At 53.3% G+C, this 9,642-nt stretch overlaps 1 pseudogene; it reads left to right on the top strand.

Annotated features, from left to right (window-relative positions):
- Nucleotides 1–676: 676 nt before the first annotated feature.
- Nucleotides 677–9,185, top strand: LOC101076317 (potassium/sodium hyperpolarization-activated cyclic nucleotide-gated channel 2-like; annotated as a pseudogene).
- Nucleotides 9,186–9,642: the final 457 nt, after the last annotated feature.

Here is a 9,642-nt window from a genome sequence, read left to right as displayed (position 1 = left end):
CGTAGACAGGACCCTGACGGCCAATGAGAGACAAGCTCGGTGATCTACAAAAGACCGGGAATCTGGTGCCAATATGACCGGCGCCGGAGCGCTAAGGGCGGCTGTGGAGCGAAGAGGGAGGGCCTCTTGGGCAGAACAGCGTTTCAAGGACGAGGAAGGAGCAATGATACAGAAACATCTGTGAGGGGAAAACGCGACTGTGGAAGAAAACAGGAAAAGTGTCGGCGTCACGCCGGAGAGGTGAAGGATTTATTGCCCGAATGGGGCTTTTTCTTTGTTGTTCTTCCAAGGGCAATGAGGTAAGCATGGCCACACCGGCGGAGACAGGGTAGAAGTCTGCGTCCTCGGCTCGAGGAGAATGGCTGAAGATATAGACTGTTGATATTCCTCAGTTTAACCTCCTGACTGACATTGATGCTGCCACATATGTAATCTAGTCTTTAATAGTCTCACCAAAGAGGACGGAGTTACAGGTTAGATTTACCCTCCCCGCACCCTCCTCCTGCGCCCTTAGTTGGGATGGATGGGGTGGCTGGTGGAGTGGGTACCCCAAGTAGTGTCGGGGGTTCTGGGGGTGACAGCCTCCCCAGACGTACTGGAGAGGCGAAGCGGCGCAGTAAGGGCAGCCTGCCCTCTCCTGGCTACAGGCTTTCCCAGGCCTCATTGGAGGGGGAGAGAGCCTCTTTTGGGGCAGACACCGTCTCCTTAGGTGGACGCGGCCGTCGTCTCTCCATCATGAGCTCCTCCACCCGGGATGGGCTCCCCTTCCGTACAGCAGGCACCCCAACGACCCCGGTGCCTCTGCCGCCTCCACCGCCCTCCTCTTCCTCCTCCGCCACAGCCCACCCGCCCCAACGCTCAGTGGGCTTCGCCTCGTCCCGCGCCGCCCTCGCCTCCACCTCTTCCACCGGGACCGGGGTGATGGTGGTGGCCACCGGCCTGGAGACCACAACCACCACAGCATGCAACACAACTGCTGCGGGGTCCCCGGAGATGGTGGGCCTGTCCGGACTAGGAGGGTTTGGCGTGGGCCTGGATGGAGAGGATTACAGCACCTCCAACCAGAGCACCTTCATCCAGAGACAGTTCGGGGCCATGCTTCAGCCCGGGGTCAACAAGTTCAGCCTGCGCATGTTTGGATCCCACAAGGCAGTCGCACAAGAGCAGGAAAGGCTCAAATCTGCAGGAGCGTGGATCATACATCCCTACAGCGACTTCAGGTGCGTAACACACATCATTATTGTGATGAGACTGCATTTTCACAGCTTGCCCATTATTTAAATGCTAATCTTAAATCAAGTATATTCTTTATTCAGCGTGTCCCCACCATGACATTAGCGAGTTATGTCCCCATAAGATGAGCAATTACTCCTCCCTCGCACGCACTCTCGCCACATTATTTATCTTGTCACGCACGTTGGCTGGGAAATAAATGCCACTTGTAGCTTATCAAAGACAAATAATATATAGAATAGTGATTCAAAGAGAGGGGAGGGGAGGAGGAGAGGAGAGGAGAGGAGGAGTGATTCAAGGATGAAGGGAGATTTAAAGAAATTGCATCCACATTCTGCAGCCACCCCAGATGGGGAATGGCGGGAGACGAGCCACATGGGGGGGGGCGTAACATATTCTGCTTGGGGCAGGAGAAGAGTGCCGTGGGGTTTGGGGGTGTTTCAGGTGACAAGATCCTGACTGATCTGGTGAGCGAGGGGTGGTTGTTCATGTTGGGTGGTCTCTGCAGAGCGCACCCTGCTGGTGACTTGAGGAACTGTGACAAGTGAAAATTGCTCATGCCGAATGTCCCACTGACCCCGAGCTTGAACAAGAGGGTGCGTACACGCACCCTGGATGTGTGGAACATCCCTGGGCCCGCTGGCTAGTAACGGAGTGTGCAGGTGGACAGCAGCAGGGAGAGAATTAATTCTCCGGACTGTCACAGCAACAATGGATGGCTCGATCCCCAAGACTCCTGGCCCAGTTTTGCATAATCAGTCACACAGTCTCCGTCTTCCTCTGTCCCACTCACGTCCGCCGAAACTGACGGCCGCTCACAAATAGCGTTGATGAGCCTGAGGCAGATCCAGCCCGTGGGGTCAGCGAGCAGGTGGGGTGGCAGATGGATGAAGAGGTGCGGCTGGATGAATGGCCCGTTGACTCTGGACCCAACCTGCGCTTTGCTGATAATCATTCGATTTATGTGGCCACGATGATAGATCTAATTAGGCAATTCAGACAATTGAAATTTGATCAATTATGCATGGCGTGCCTAAATTATGCAAGTCGAATGGTGATGCATTATTCACTTATCACTTCTCAGTTAAGCACCTGTATACCAGGAACGAGTGAGCGCCGGGACTGAGGGAAAGGAGCGAAGGAGAGATTACTCCTAAACCTTCTTTATGAGTTTTTGTCAGGGTGTTGACCTTGAGCTCAAGAGCCGACGTGAGTGTGCTAATATCCCTGCTCGTGTGTGTTCGGTCTTTACCGAGAAGGCCGATAACCTCTCACAGTCTTCATCTAATTAAGAATCAAAATATTCTGCTGGAGGAATATACAAGTATGGAGAAAGAGAGAGGAGACTAAAGAGGTGGGATGAGTCTCTGACTGCTGGTTTATTATCTGACAGCAGCAGCAGAGGCTGTTTTGCATGTTGTGAGCGATGGATGAAGGTGGAAACTTTCTCAGCCGCTAAATACGGACGGGGACCCAATCAGCGGCTGCTCTGGAGACTCTTGGCCTCGATTACGGCAGCGTTTAGTCTGACAACAGCTGAGCAGGTGCACGGAGGTCAGGTCTCCTTCACCACCTGTTCGTATCCAAAATGGCATGCTGATGAGGAGAGGCGCTCTGATTGGATTTGCCATTCCTGCATGTGTGTGTGTGTGTGTGTGGTGTCTGTGTGACGCGACATGGCGTCGCATCCGTCCATGCTCGGACCTGAAACTTGGGCTTGTCGGAAATGCGCTCTGCTGACTCCGTAATGTCTGAAACAGATGTTCTCGTGTCTGGGTTTTTTTTTAGCTTATCGAGGCTGCTGCATCTCAGCAGCGGCAGGGAAACCTAATAGACGGCGGCGTGTTCAGTGTCATTTCTGCTGCCCGGGAAGCAAAAAAGATTATCGCCGAGGTCAGATTGCACATTGAAACAAACAAATACTAACCCCCCCTTCATGTCTGCATGGGCAATCAAAGTCGTGGAATTTAGATGCCGTCCGCTCCAACATAATAAACTCAAAGCCAGTGTGTCCAGTTTCAGAGGTTGATTAAGGAGTCGGGAGTCCTGGATTGGTTCCTTTGTGGTGTAGAAACTGATGAATAATTGACTATTTTCAGGATTTAGTGACAGTTTAGACTCCGATATGGTACAGAGGACATACATGTCCTGTTAGCAGCTTGTCCCCGGGGGGACCAGTGTATATGTAATATCTTTATTTACAACACAGAAGGCTTATGCTCCTAATTATTAGGGTTTTGTTGTGCCAAACGAGTTTGTTCAGCCTGGATTTGGACAGTGCAATCACAATTATCAAAGCGTGTCCTCGAGGTTCGGGGTGTGTTTCCTGCCGCACGGCCGCAGCTCCAGAATCCCATTCGCTGTTATTGCTGGCGATTATGAAGTGACAGATCAGCCAGCACGAGTGATAAAATCGGGGACGACTGTAAATGTGTGTGCAGCAGACTGATGAGTCACATTTAATCTCCCAGAGTCTAGCGGCGGCGTCACGCCATGAGGTTGTGTTACTGAATTAGCGCTCAACGGCCATCGACCACGGAGCTGCGAGGCCACTCCGTCGGACGGGGAGGGGGGGGAGAGGAGGTGTGACAACGACAGGGGTTAAGGTGATGAATAAAGGGATTAGGAGGAGGAAGACAGATAGATGACAGGAACCATCTTGAGATGATTGCATTGCCTCGTCTGTAACACTTCAATCACTTGCAGCATGCCAATGATACAGACGACTCCTCGCACTTTTATGGTGATACTGTGTCATTCAGCCATATCCTCCACATGAAATCCAGACTGATGAGGCCTCCTGAGGTTATTGATCCTTTGTCTTCTGTTGCTCTCTCTCTCTGTCTTTCTGTCTCCCTCAGCACAGTCCAATTCTAAAGTAAAGGACATGTTTTATGCTGTTGTATGCTGTCAGTGCATTCAAAAAGGATGAAATTATATAAAATTAGCCCTTTATTTGTGAAGCTCAGGGGCTCAGCTTTTGTATAAAGCACAGCAACTCTGAAATGCTATTATATATGTGAGACACCGTTCGAATCTCCACCCAATCCCAGTGGACTCTGAAGTTGTGTGTACTGTGTGTGTATGTACGTGCGGATTATGGGGTGGAATTATGGGTCGAAGTGATGGAACATTATTTACAACAAGCAGAAAGGGGCGTATTCTCTTATCGTTGAAGTAGTTTTTATTATTTCCGCTGGTGCCAGCGCCCCGACATTATCACAATTTAACTGTAGCAGCAGTAATTTTGATTGATTGTATTACTAAAATCCTCAAAAGGTCGTTATTTTTAGATTGTTTTGATGATTAAACAACAGAGGACACTGCTGGGTGCTCGATGCTGTCCGTAGGTTCTACTGGGACCTGTTGATGCTGATGCTGATGATGGGGAACCTGATCATTCTGCCAGTGGGCATCACCTTCTTTAGAGATGAAAACACAGCTTCGTGGATCATCTTCAACGTGGTCTCGGACACCCTCTTCATGGTCGACCTGGTTCTCAACTTCAGGACCGGCATCATTAAGGAGGACAACACTGAGATCCTACTGGACCCCAGGTGCGCTGGAAGGTTTCTAAGCTTTGGAAACGAATCTGTGAATTGCGCAATCATCTGTCAACGCTCTGCCGCAGGGCGATCCGCCAGAAGTACCTGAAGACCTGGTTCCTCGTGGACTTTGTGTCATCCATCCCAGTTGACTACATCTTCCTGATGGTGGACAGTCTGGACTCTGAAGTCTACAGAACAGCCCGAGCGCTGCGCATTGTCCGCTTCACCAAAATCCTGAGCTTGCTTCGGCTGCTCCGCCTGTCTAGACTCATCCGCTACATCCACCAGTGGGAGGAGGTGAGAGGCCAGGAGAGATGTGCCACCGTGCCATTTATTTTCAAAGGCTGGGAATAAAATCCTCTCCCTTCTTCCTCTCCTCCTCCTCAGATCTTCCATATGACCTATGACCTGGCCAGTGCCATGGTGAGGATAGTTAACCTGATTGGGATGATGCTGCTGCTGTGCCACTGGGATGGCTGCCTCCAGTTCCTGGTCCCCATGCTTCAGGACTTCCCTCCCGACTGCTGGGTCTCCAAGAACCTGATGGTGGTGAGTCTGACTTTTAATTTCATGAATGTTTTGAGAGGTTATCTTATCACGCAGAGGCTGGAAAAGGGACACAGTCCGTCCTATAAGCAGCACTATCTGGGCCTGTTTACACAGTGGACATACTTTTCATTTCAGATGAACCCAAACTGGGGATTTGGACCAGCTTGGCTTAAGTTATCTGTGTGTGGACAGTGTGAGGGTTGTTGATCCACACTGTTTGCTTCTTATCTATGGTAATTGGCTCATGCAGGGAACCACCGTGTTGGAATAAAACTGTCATCATCATTAAAAAAAAAAAGCCTTGGGACCTTTGTCATGTGAACGAGGCCCACGGCTATGAAGGCAGACGGGTGCACACGCTCGTACACAGCTTCAGGAAAAGCTGACTCATGCATCGGTTGCCCGGGTGACGGCTGCTAAGCAGTCAGATGCTGGGATTTCCCCAGAGAGAAAGGCCCCCTCATCCGCTGGACCATTAATGTCTTTGTATAATTAGACTGAAACATAACGGAAGAGGAGGCCCCTCGCACGCTTTTCCACAGAGAGTCGGCTCTTTAGACCATTTCTTTAATAATGCACGATCGCCCTGATGTCGCCTGCGTGTGTGTGTGTGTGTGTGTGTGGCTCTTCCATTCGGCAGCACCCCTTTTCATGTGTGGGTTTTGACAGTTAAATTGTTCTGCTGTGTCATGTTATGATCTCAGCTGTTTGAAGTGGCGGCCCTGTGTCTCTCAGAGGGAAAAACCTCGCCTAAAATGACGGAAATAAGACGCGTTCGACAGCGCAGCGCCATTTCTAACGCGTCGTATCCCGTCCTGTCGCCTCCTCTGTCCCGTCTCCCTCCGCAGAATGACACCTGGGGCGTGCAGTACTCCTATGCAACTGTTCAAAGCATGAGCCACATGTTGTGTATCGGTTACGGTGCCCAGGCTCCCGAGGGCATGACTGATGTGTGGCTCACCATGCTGAGCAGGATCGTAGGCGCCACCTGCTAACGCCATGTTCATCGGCCACGCCACTGCTCTCATCCAGTCGCTGGATTCCTCACGACGGCAGTACCAGGAAAAGGTGAACCCCCGTGCTCTGTTTTTGGATGATGTTTCTCCCCACATCCGGGTTGGCGGTTCTGACCCGTGTGTTCCTGGGTTGATACAGTACACAGCAGGTTGGAGCAGTATATGTTCGTTCCACAAGCTGCCTGCAGACGTTTCGGCAAAAAGATCCACGAGTACTACGAGCACCGTTTCCAGGGGAAAATGTTCGATGAAGAGAACATCCTGGGAGAACTGAGCGAGCCACTCAAGGAGTGTAGCGATTTCACCAGCACGCACGAACCGTGCACGTTCCGACAGTCTTCCCCACCTCCTTCCTTCCCTTTGCTCTTCGTCCAGGAAATCGTCAGCTTTAACTGCCCGCAGCCTGGTGGCGAACATGCCCCTCTTCGCCAACGCCGATCCCAATTTCGTAACCGCCGTGCTGACGAAGCTTCGATTCGAAGTGCTTTCCAGCCTTCGGATTTCATCATCCGCGAGGGCACAGTTGGACGCAAGATGTACTTCATCCAGCACGGGCGAGTTAGCGTGCTGACCCGGGCAACAAGGAACCAAGCTGAGCGACGGTCGTACTTCGGAGGTGAGAATCTCCTTCTAATATCGCCCTTAAAGTTGTGACAAGCAGATGTTTCCAGGAGTTCTTTGATCCTATGTGCCACAGTATATACAAACACAGGCCGACTGAGTGATTTCCTCCTTTTGTCTGTCCTGCATGTAGAGATCTGTTTGCTGACCCGTGGACGCAGGACGGCCAGTGTCCGTGCAGACACGTATTGCCGTCTTACTCGCTCAGCGTGGACAGCTTTAATGAGGTGCTGGAAGAACATCCGATGATGCGGGCGTGCCTTTGAAACCGTTGCTGTTGACCGTTTGGATCGTATAGGTAACCTGTTACTTTCTTCAGACCTCTTCTTCTACGAGGTTACTTCATATTTATTCTCCACCACAGGAAGGAAGAATTCGATGCTCCTACGGAAGTCCTCCCAGGGTGGCTCTCTAAGGGGGCAGCATGGGTCACGGAGGCCGGGGTGGAGGTCCGTGAAGTGGAGGGGGCCTTGCAAGCGGGCAGCCTGGGCTCCTGTGACAGCATCCTGGTGCAGCAGATTGTCAAGCATGACAGTAATGCCCGCCATGCAGGACGCCATTGCCAGCCGCTGCCGCAGGTAGGGGTGGGGTCACGGGAGGAAGCGGCACAGTGTCTCCCCCGCCCACGTCCTGTCATCTGGGCGCCGCTGGTTCACGCCCCCCTACAGACTGCAGCCGCCACCAGTAATGTAGCCATAGCCCTGATGCACAGCAGCAGCAACAGCAGCAGCAGTTCCAGCAGCTGCAGCAGCACAATGCACTGGGAGGGGCTTTTCTTCCTGCCCTCCCCTCTATTTCCACCCTCACCCTCAGCCTCCTTCCCTCTGTCCCCCCCCACGAGCTCCTGTGTTACAGCCTCTTCGCCCCTCTGTGAGCTCTCTAATTGGGATGATGGCAATGGGAGGGTTAGGGGGTCTCTCGCCCAGAGGGGCCTTCCCTGCATCTCCCTCAACTATGGGCCCACCTGGAGGGTGACATCACCCCCTATAGCTAAAACTCCAACCCATGCAGGCATGCTCTGCTGTCCCACCTCCTGTCCAACAGGGAAGGACTCTTCATAACGCCCCCCCGCCTACCTGCCTGACCACTCAGCAGTGACAACTGGATCACTGGGAGGGTCACCAAGTCCACCCTTCCACAAGATACCTACAACCCTCTCCACAGCTTCTGCGTCCCAACCAGAGGGCAACGTTCAAGTAACAGGTCAGCAGGGAGCAAAAGAAGCTCTGTTACGCGGAGGAAGCAGTTCTCAAGGTCTGCCGGCACTGGGTCGACTCACCAAAGAAGCCAGGCTGCTGTCCGCCTCGCAGCCCACGCTGCCTCACCGCTCCTGGGCCGGAGTACAGCCTCACCCCACCTCTGCACCGCAAGGCGTCTGGCGGTAATTTGCTGGCAACTCCTTTCCTGGCAGGGCAGCTAGCCAGGGGGGGCAGTTCAGACATGCTGACCTCTAATCCTCCCACACAGCTAGTGACTAACCACGCAGTTAATGCACAAAGGTACACACCGGCTACAGTCCCTGTTCAGCCTGCGACCCACGTACGCACAGTCTGGCCCTCACACCGGCTCCGTACCAACACCTGCACCTGCGCACATCTCTCCTGCTGCTCCGCTTTCATCTTCTTCCCCCCCAAAACAGACCCCGCTCTCCTCCTGTACCCCGTCACCATCACCGACCCGCTTGTCTCCCACACCAGGACCCTCGCAGCCACCTTGTCCATACGAATCCCAATGCCCCCTCCGTGCTCTTCGCCACCTCCTGCTCCACCCCTCCTTCCGCAGGAAACTCACCCACTGTCGCTCTCATCAACCCTCGTCCCAAACCGATGCCTACACCCTCCCCTCGCTCTTCTTCGCCCTCTCCCTCCTCCACTCCCCCTCCGACTTCTGTCCCTACGCCAATCCTGCTACTTCAAACTTCTGGGCAAAAGTCGCCTCTTACCACCTCCTCTCCCCCTTCCTCACTCCTCACCTCTTCTCAAATGCACCCACAAAGCCCCAGAGCCAAATCATCTAACACACCACCTTCTCTGTCCCCATTTTCTGCCCCCAGTCTTCCACTAACCACAACCCCCTCCCCACACCCACTCAGACAACACGCACTTGCACTCCCACTCCCTCCCAAACACCACATTCACAGCCATCACTCCAACTCTCACCTCGTCATCTTCCCCTTCTCCCGTCCCCGTTGCGTCTGTCTCTTCCCAAAGTAAAGCTCAGAACCCGCCCCCTTGTGTCCACCCGTCTGCCTTGGTCTCAGCCAGGGACCCCCCACCTCAGGCCAGATCCCAAAGCCGGGCCTGTTCTCTAACTTCAACACCAACGTCAGCTTCATCCCCCACACCCACCAGCACTAGCTTTCCAACTAAAGTCACTTTTTCAGTTCACCCTGTAAAGCAAGTCTCCCCAGTTCTCATACCTGCCCCCATTCCAGCCTGCAGTCCTTCCACCAAAACCTTACCAGCGGCGACCCCATCCCCAACAAGTTGCACAAAGCCGAGTTCCACAACCCCGCCCTCTCTAAATCCCACCTCTCCCTCTCCCTCCGCCTCCACCCCCACTTTCGGTACCCAGTCTTCCTCTGTTCCTCCCTTGGATCCAATCCCAACCAGCCCACCAAGACCCAACACACCCTCCGCAGCTGCCCAGACCTCTCAGGCACCCACCCCTGCATC

Source organism: Takifugu rubripes, chromosome 7 (genome assembly GCF_901000725.2).
Source record: "Takifugu rubripes chromosome 7, fTakRub1.2, whole genome shotgun sequence".
In the NCBI taxonomy this organism is placed as follows: Eukaryota; Metazoa; Chordata; class Actinopteri; order Tetraodontiformes; family Tetraodontidae; genus Takifugu; species Takifugu rubripes.
The sequence above is the reverse complement of the archived record's forward strand: the minus strand, read 5'-3'. Positions and strand labels throughout refer to the sequence as shown.